This window comes from Peromyscus eremicus, chromosome 1 (genome assembly GCF_949786415.1).
Source record: "Peromyscus eremicus chromosome 1, PerEre_H2_v1, whole genome shotgun sequence".
Lineage (NCBI taxonomy): Eukaryota > Metazoa > Chordata > Mammalia > Rodentia > Cricetidae > Peromyscus > Peromyscus eremicus.
In genome coordinates, this window is record NC_081416.1 from 107,016,072 (window position 1) to 107,025,672 (window position 9,601).

General features: G+C 36.5%; 1 non-coding gene across 1 annotated transcript; it reads left to right on the top strand.

The window, feature by feature from the left end:
- The first annotated feature begins 7,877 nt into the window (after positions 1-7,877).
- LOC131902858 (U6 spliceosomal RNA) lies at positions 7,878-7,982 on the top strand. Its single transcript, XR_009377141.1, has one exon. It is a non-coding gene; the product is annotated as a U6 spliceosomal RNA (small nuclear RNA).
- Positions 7,983-9,601: the final 1,619 nt, after the last annotated feature.

A 9,601-nucleotide genomic window follows, 5' to 3' on the forward strand; every position in this document is an offset into this window, starting at 1 on the left:
ACACACACACACACACACACACACACACATACATACACAAAAAAAATGACCAGAGATCCAGGAGTGGAACCTACTTCCCCTACTTTCCCCTTTAGTTTTTTGTTATGAGGTTTTGTCCATTTCTCCCTACTTTCAACTCGGTATAAACTCTGTGAGGTCAAGATGTCATTAATTTAATTCATTCAGCATCTACAACAGTATTGGGCATGCACTAAGTGATCTTATATAGATAGAGAGACAGATAAATAGATACAGATATATAGATAGATATAGGTATACATATGAATTTATAGATACAGATAAATTCAGATAGATAGATAGATAGATAGATAGATAGATAGATAGATAGATAGATAAGTTTATATCTATCTGTCTATCTATATCCATTCATCAATCTATATATCCTGATCAGTACTCCTATACTTCTCATTTTATAGATTCCATATTTAACTTTGGAAAATGATCAGCCATTATTTTTTCTTCTAAATGCCTCAATTTTAATATTGTCATCAGTTTGATTATATTGGAATCTCTTATTAACATTTCTCAACCTCTGTTTCACCAACTCTGTCTTGCCATTCATTATTTCTTTCTTTGTTGGTCAACCAAATAAATACCTTATTTACAGGAGATCTTTTTTCAGTTTCTAAATATTTACTTTGATTCTGTTTCAAATCTACCAGAATCATCCTGTTTGTGTCTTGGTTTCTTTTCCTCTTCAATCTTTTGTATCTTTGGTCTTTTTAATCTATCTATTTTAGCATCCTTTCAGATTGTTCTGTTATTTCTATTTCTAGAGGTAACATTTCGTTTATTTATTAATGCTTGTATCACTTTCTGCTTTTCCTCATGGCAATGACATTTTCTTAAACAGTGTCTCACTCTATAGCCCAAACTGTCCTGGAATTCACTAAGGTAGCCCAAGCTAATCTCGAATTCATGGGGATCCCTCCACCTCAGTCTGCAAGAATTATGGGTGTAAGCCACCACACCTGGATCCTTTGTGGAATTTTTTTTATATGTGTCTGTCAGACCATCTTCTACAGGAGTCCAGCTGCACTTGAACAAGCATGTGTTACACTTGCCTCTTTTAGCCTCAAAGGCACTGGCTCTGGGCTCCCTGTTGTTTAACTGTTTTGATCTGTCTGTCTTTCTGAATAAACCCAGAACATTTATTGTATGAGTGACCATTGAAATTCATCAACAGGATGCAGCATTAACAGGATGCTTCAACAGCTGCCCTCTTGGGTTTAGGTGTTGTTTCTGTATGAAATCTGTGCCTGAATCTGTGACAGCCATGGCACTCCAGTCAGACTTTCTCTTGGAGCATGATAAAGTGTCTGGAAACTGTAACTGCAGGAATCATTGAATAATGAAATGATGCTTCATTTAGAGAAGACTCCAAGCACTGCCATCAAATACTTAAAGAACTGTAATGTAAAAAGGGGAATTAACTGTACTTTCTCATGTAGTTCAGAGAACAGAATAAATAAATGAACTCCAATTATAAACTCAGATTCATCATGGATCAACAATAGATTTTAAAAAAAAATAGCATCATCCACCCCCAACTTCTCATCTGTACAGTGAGGAAATAGAATTGCATGAATGGTCCACAAAGATTTCTGTTCTTTTCTTTCCTATGGCAATGAGGTTGGTTTTCTCAGGCAATCGATCTGTGGGAATATTTGGATAACATTCACCTCCCTCATCTCATCTGCACTCAAAATAATGTGTTGTTTGTTTTCCTCCACTAAGAAAGAAGATCTCATACCCAGGCTTCCATGACCCAATTTTAAATCACAAATTATATGACAGAAATGTCTAAATGACAAAACATTAAGAAATGATAATAGTTTGGGAGTCACAACAAGCCCAACTTTCACCTTCCTGTCTTTTTGCACATCATTTAAGAAGACTAAACAAGTTTCCTTATCTATAAAATGGAATGATAATACATGCCTTATGTATTTCATTATTATTCAGTTTTAAAGCCAATAAAAACATATCTGACATACGGTAGGCATTCAATAAGTGTTATTTAAATCCAAAATTAAGCAAATATTCTCTGTTGACAAAGGATGAAATGGTGTCTATGACAACAGGATATAATTTAATCCTTCCAACATGTTATACTGTTATGACTTAACATTGAAAAATGTTTTCTAATCCCATTACAATCTGCATGCATTCCAAAGTCTGGTGATGAATTATTTTTAAGCAAGATACAGTTATCTGAATTACTCCAACACCTTGGACATCTCTCAGAGATTATTTTTTTCTTGAATTGCTAAAAATCATAGGTAATCAACTCCCAGCCTCATAAATATTTGATTTAACAACAAAAAATTTGGTATCCTTTGTGGTAAACAGTGTTTCTTCCAACTTATCCCTGTCCTCCCTCATTATCTCTCAGCACAGAGGGATCTCAGCTCCTCATGGTTCTGCTATCACACCAGAGATATATTTTATGAGCTGACATCTAGGCATCCATCTCCTGACATCTGAGATGATCTTAGGTTGGTAAACAATACAATGAGATTCATTAAAAGTTTCTGACTCACAAACACTCCAAGAAAACTTCTATTTTTCTGGTAAGTTTTATTTCCTGGGTTCTTTTGTCCTGAGTATTTCAATCTGATAAAGTTGCTTTTGTTCTGAACAAAAGAAAATTAAAATCATGGACACTCTTCAGGTCATAGGGGTAACTGTTAATAGAATACTGAGGAATAGATCAGAAGTATTAAAAAGAAACAAATTGTCCCAGTATAGAATACAATAGTTATTTAAAAGTGAGTCTGAACTTGGGTTTTGAAATTAGACTCAGTTCAATCCCAGAGTCTACCACTCTAGAGTACAGTGAATTATAACAAGCTGAGTATGCACCTAACCTTCAATTTTACACCTCAAATGAATAAGAAACAGAATCTTCCTACATATGGCCAGAAGGGAGAAAGGAAATACTAGAACCCCTTCAATAGTGAAAAGTACATTAAAGTCTGACTCTAGAGACATCAAAAACAGCCTTGGGAAAAAAATAGAATGAGTAAAGTAATATGTCCTTCTGTCAGAGATAGGGTAGATACAGAGAAGCATGTGTTCTTATTTTTTGTAACTTATGCTGAACTTACCTGGAAAACAAAAGTATGTTACAATATTAAAATATATTATAACTGAGATGCTGATATAGGCCACAGAACTAATGATATAAGCCTGTGACAGACAAAGGAGCCATGTGATAATACATTTTACATCGTAAGCTTTGACACTGGGCAGAAAACCATGATATGTTTTGCATATGAACATGTGTGTCACTGTCTCATTTCACCTTTATTATGCTATAAGCATGTACAGTTCATTTAAAACCCACCAGGAAGATTTTATAATATGATGACCATTTCATAGATGACATCTTAGCCTGAAAGTATAAACTGAGATGAGGGCTTATGAAACCATCCACAATAGTTACAGCCTGAATAAAGAAGTGACCAAAAGAACATGAAGCAGTAAGTATGTAAGGATTCCATAGATGTGAGGTCAGTACTTTTGACAAAGATTGTCATGCCAAAGTGACCCAAACGGAGAAGGGACGATGGCAACTAGGCAAATATTGATTCCACACCAGGTCTTTATTTGTTTCTTAAATAAGAAAGAAGTTGAAGACACAAAAAGCAAGTTGTTCAGATACACATTCATAGATGCATGAATCTTCTGGCCTCTTCAGCCTCAGCTATTACCATCTCCTCATCCCTCATGCTTGCTTTCCTCAGGGTATTTGGGCAGCATGCCCAAGTTCACCAGCTGGTAACTCCAGCAAGAGGGACATCAAATCCCAGGTTCTCAACAACATTTCGTGCTGCATTTCTGCTGCTTGCATTCCAGAAAGCTAAGAATGCATGTGTCAACTCATAGCTATGTGCCTCCTGGTTAGCAGGAATCCAAGAAGAAGCATTTCCAAGTATGCAATTGGTGGTGGTCCTGGCCTAGGATCCAGCCTGGGTTCTAGTCCTGAATATCTCTAATTCACTGTGAGGTTGGGCCTTCCATGTACTCTTTTGCTCCAGGATTTAGTTTCCTAGTGTTTTGATTATATAACTGAAACAAATATTTTCCAATATCCCTTCCAAATACAACAATCTATGCATTTAAGATTATTATAAAAAAAAAACAGACCACATTGTTTCCATTTTCTTTCCTTATTGTCCTTTGAGTACATTGCCTTTTGTAACAAAATACTCAGTAAATCAACTTAAGGGAAAAAGGCTTTCTTTTGTTTACAGGTTCACAGATTTGAGCCACAGTCATCACCTAACACCATTCATTACTTTCATGCCTGTGGTAAGGCATGAACATTATGGTAGAAGGGCATGGTGCTAATTTCACAACCAGATACCACCACTTACTTTGAACTGCCTTCCTACAATCCCACCCAATAATGAATCTATCAATAGAATAAGCTATTAGTGTGTTAGTTTCATCGTGCGTCGTCAACTGTTAAGTCCATCAGTGACAACCAAGCATTTAAAACCCAAGACTTTGACAGGAGGTACATGTGATAACCAATCTATAACATTTTCTTTCAGAGTAAGGACAAATAGAATCTACATTAAACTGAAAACCATGAGACCAAGCTCCAAATTTCTGGTTTGCCATGTTCAGAATATCTGTGTACATTGCAAATAAAGGTAACTTGGATGAGACCAATAGGTCTCAGTAATTAGATCATTCCAAATCTGAAACTAGTCCCATAAGCTCATTTCCAAATATGGAGAGTTGTCCAAGGATAGCACATTGTCATAATCTTCCACAGGCACATGGATTTTAAACACAGAGAAAACCATGCCTAAGGTCCTCATCTTACAAATGAGATCCATGAGACTCAAAAGGGTCTACTTAGTGAAATGTGAATCCCTGTTCCAGGACCCTGACTGGTGACTTTTTTTATATTATATTATTTCATTGAGGAACAAGATTGTTGAAAAAAAGACTAAACTTGGAATTAAACTTTGGATTTGAGTCCTGGTTACTGTTATTTTTGAATTACCTATTCTTTATCACATGTGAAATAGTGCATGCAATATTTGTATGGAAGTACAAATAACTAAAACTTATACATAGTGAAGCCAGTGATAAATGCTGTCACATCTTACCGCTCAGGAGAGTGAATTAGATTTGTTTTAAGCGACTCATGTGAACATATTACATAAAATGAGTGATATGGAAATAGAATTGTTTTATCTTTCAATATCAAAATAAAGACCTTTTCAGATAAGCTTGCAATAGATGACAGACATTATTACTTTCCATCTAGTGGACAGTTTGTGGCATTATTTATGTTCTTAAACTACAAGCACCTCTGCATCCAGAATGGAAGTCCTAGATATATACATTCATTGGGGCTTGAAAACAAATCTATTCTACCTAGACTACCAGAAAATACACTACATATATAGTAAATATACTGAAATAAACAGCCTACATGACAGCTATTACCTCTGAATATATTCAACTGAGCCAACTATCTCCTGAAAATGTTCTAGAAATATGAAGGCTGCCTAAAATACTGCTAAGTATTTCACAGAAATCAAACTAAACTACATTGATTCTACAGAAAAGTCATACTCCTGTAATGTTTCTGAAAAACAATTATGAAAATATTTACTAATTAATATTGAATTAGGTAGAAAGGGAAAATTAAACACTCTTGATGGCTGAATGCCAAGCACTGGTGGATATCTGAATGCTAAGCACTGGTATATCTGAATGATAAGCACTGGTGGATATCTGAATGCTAAGCACTGGAAGGTATCTGAATGCTAAGCACTGGTAGATATCTGAATGCTAAGCACTGGTATGTATCTGAATGCTAAGCACTGGTAGATACTGGTAGATATCTGAATGCTAAACACTGGTAGATATCTGAATGCTAAACACTGGTAGATATCTGAATGCTAAGTACTGGTAGATATCTGAATGCTAAGCACTGGTAGATATCTGAATGCTAAACACTGGTATGTATCTGAATGCTAAGCACTGGTAGGTATCTAATGGGGATTACTTTCCTTAAGTTTCCATTTAACCCTATTATTATCCCCATTTCAGACAAGACATAAAGTACCGTCTAAGTCATTGCTTAAAATTTTTAGAGTCAAGTTCAGGTTCATTTTACTATTGCATATAATCATCCCATTAGAAAACACACAATCTGACAGGCACTGTAGGAAATATCTTACTAAAGAGTCCAGTCTAAAAGCCACAGTATAGATGCAAACCCTCAGAACAGCTTCTAGGAATTCAGGAGTCAATTTGGGTAATTAGATTGTTTTTTTTTTCTTTTACAATAAAAAGCTAATCACACATTGATGTTTAAAGAACAGTTTTTTTAAAAAAAAAAAACACAACATTTTTTTACAAATAGCATACCTAAGATTAAAATACAAATTTTCTGAGCCCTTTGCTTATCTCAGCAAATTCTGTCTCAAGAGAATCTAAACCAGAATTCAGATACCTGGATAGTAACAATAGTTTTTTTTTTCATCTATTACAACAAAACATCATAGACTGGGGTTGGAGAAGCTCAACGCCAAGGCACTGGCAATATCTGATGAGAGTCATTTTCTCTTTCCTGGATGGTAGCACCCTCTCACCCCATGCGGTGGAAGAGGCTAGCTAGCTCTCTGAGGTTTCTTTCATGAGGATACTGGATTACCTTCTGTGGATGTGACAGAATACCCTGACAAAAAGCAGCTTAGGAAAAAGTTACATTTTGTCTTACCATTCCAGAGGGGACACAGTCCATCATGGAGCAGAAGGCATGACAACAGGCAGGGAAACATCCTGAAGTACAGGAATATGCCTCATCACATTTGTCTTCATCCAAGTACAGGAAGCAGAGACAGAGCAAGAACAAGAAATGGAGCCAAGCTATACCTCCTCCAGCAGGCTCTGCCTTCTAAAGGTTCCATAACCTTCTGAGACAGTACCATCAACTGGGAACCAAGCATCCAACTACATGAGCTTACCCGAAACACTTTTTCATTCAAGCCAGCACAGACACCAATTCCATTCACGAGGGCTCCTCGTGCTCAATCTAATTACCTCCCAAAAGTCCCAAAGCCTAATGCCAACACCTTCGAATTAGGATTTCAATGTATGAATTTTTGTGGGACACAAATATTCACACTACATATCTCCAAAAAAACAAAGCTCCTCACTTACAGAGAAAGACTAAAACATTTCCAATGCATCAAACCCAGAATGGAACTCTCAAAGAAGCTGATATCATGATGAGATAAGAAGAAAGGAATAATTATCTGTTGTTTTCTAATTTCTCATCTATAAAATATGTATTAGCCATTTGATGCAAGCACCTCAGACCAAAAACAAAAGCAAAAACAACTGTATTCACTGGGCCATTAAGGTTTTGGGTTGTTGTTGTTTTCTAATAATGATACTTTGGGAATTGATTTTCTTTATACAGAGAGAGAGAGAGAGAGAGAGAGAGAGAGAGAGAGAGAGAGAGAGAGAGAGAGAATCCTTAAGGAAAAGTTGTGTGTGCAAAGATATTCATTGTAAGCAGTGAAACACTGAAAATAACTTACAAATCCAACCGTAAGGAAATGGTTAAATGAACTGTGATATACCAATCAAATAGTATTTCTGTAATTTTAAGTTAAAATAATTTTAAGCACTAGATATATTAATCTATAAAACTTATTGTAAATTTTTCTAAATTCCATGTCTTGCAAAAATAATAGGTAAAAAAGTCTAGAAAGGACATTAAGGTGATAATTATCAATATAAACAGGTGGCAGAATTATAGACAAGCTTTTGTGCTCCTTTTTAATTTCTAGGGTGTTTTTTATAAATTATTTTAAGAACAGCTATGCAGCACATTTACAAAAACTGGAATGATACTGAGAAGATTAGCATGGCCCATGCCCAAGGATGACACAAAAATTCATGAAGTGTTCCATATTGTTATAAAACAATTACATACTTAAAAGTGAAAATAAAATCAATAAAGAAAACTGAGTGAAATCTGGAAATGAAAAATTTAGGAGATCAAAATGGAACCTCAGAGGCAAGTCTTTACCTACAGAATACAAGAGATAGAAGAGAAAATCTCAAGCATTGACGGCAAGATAGAAGAAATGAATATGTCAGTCAAATAAAATGTTAAACCTTCCTTTTTAAATTCCAGGAAATCAGGGACAATATGAAAACACAAAATCTACAAACAATAGGTGTTATGATATGGCTCGTGAGAGGCTTTGGTGGGTCGGGCCAAGGTGCCTCGGTGGGTGAGGGAGCCATGCCATGCAGACACGGCAGTGGGCTGCGATGTGGAGCGGTGGAAAGTCACTCACACCATGTAGACACATGCCCATGTGGAAAGTTTATTTTGGGGGAAGGAGGGAGGGAGAAAGGAGAGAAAGGAGAGAGAGAGAGAGCATGGAGGTACACACCTTGTGGGTATAGAGAGAAAGAGGGAGGGGGAGGAGGAGTTTTCTTTTTAAAGGGGACTTTATATAAGATGACGTCAGGACTCTGGGCGGGGCCTAACAATAGGAATAGAAGAAGGAGAAAACACCACTCAGGTCAAAGGCACAGAAAATATTTTCAACAGAATCATAGAAGAAAATTTACTTAACTTAAAGGAGATTGTGGAGGCCCAAATTATTCAAGGTCAGAGAATCTGAGCTTGCTTTACCCACCTAATACATGGCTGTATTAGGAGATGATTTGACCACGAGTGTGGTTACCAGGTGTTTGGAAGGGTCTACACTTGGCTGTGTGGTATGCTTCAATCTTGCAAGGAGGAGGTCTTTTGCCCCTCTCCTTAGCATGTTATAAAAAGCCCTTTTGAATAAAGGATGAGGCTATTGAGTATTGATCCAGGCCCTCCCAAAGCTATCCTGTGTTTCTGTCTTTCTTTGCATAGTCTAGGTCTCTCTTTCTATCTGATATTTCCTCATTCCTCTCTCCTCCACCTAAGAGCCCTTCAAAAGGTGGGAGCTGGACTCCCACAAGAGATGCCTATTGTCTCAGTTAGGGTTTCTAATGTTGCAATAAAACACAACAACCAAAAAGGAAGTTGGGGGAGAAAGGGCTTATTTGGCTCATGTTTCCACATTACAGTTTATCATCAAAGAAAGTCTGGACACTCAAACACATCAGGAACCTGGAGGCAGGGGCTGATACAGAGGCCATGGAGGAGTGCTGTTTACTGGTTTGCTCCCCATAGCTTGCTTGCTTTCTTATAGAACCCAGAACCACCAGCCCAGGGATGGTCCCACACACAATAGGCTAGACTCTCCCCACTCAATCACTAATTAAGAAAATGCCTTATGGCTAGATCTTATGGATATATTTTTCTCAATTGAGGTTCTCTCCTTTTCAGTAACTTTAGCTTGTTTCAAGTTGACATTAAAAAAAAAAAAAACTAGCCAGCACATCAAGGCACAAAAAGTATACAGAACAGACAAATAGACTAGACAAGAAAAGAGAATCCCCTCAACACCTAATAATCCAAATGCTAAATGTTCAGAAAAAAAAGGAGTATTTAAAACTGCAAATGGGAAAAGCAAGTAACATATAA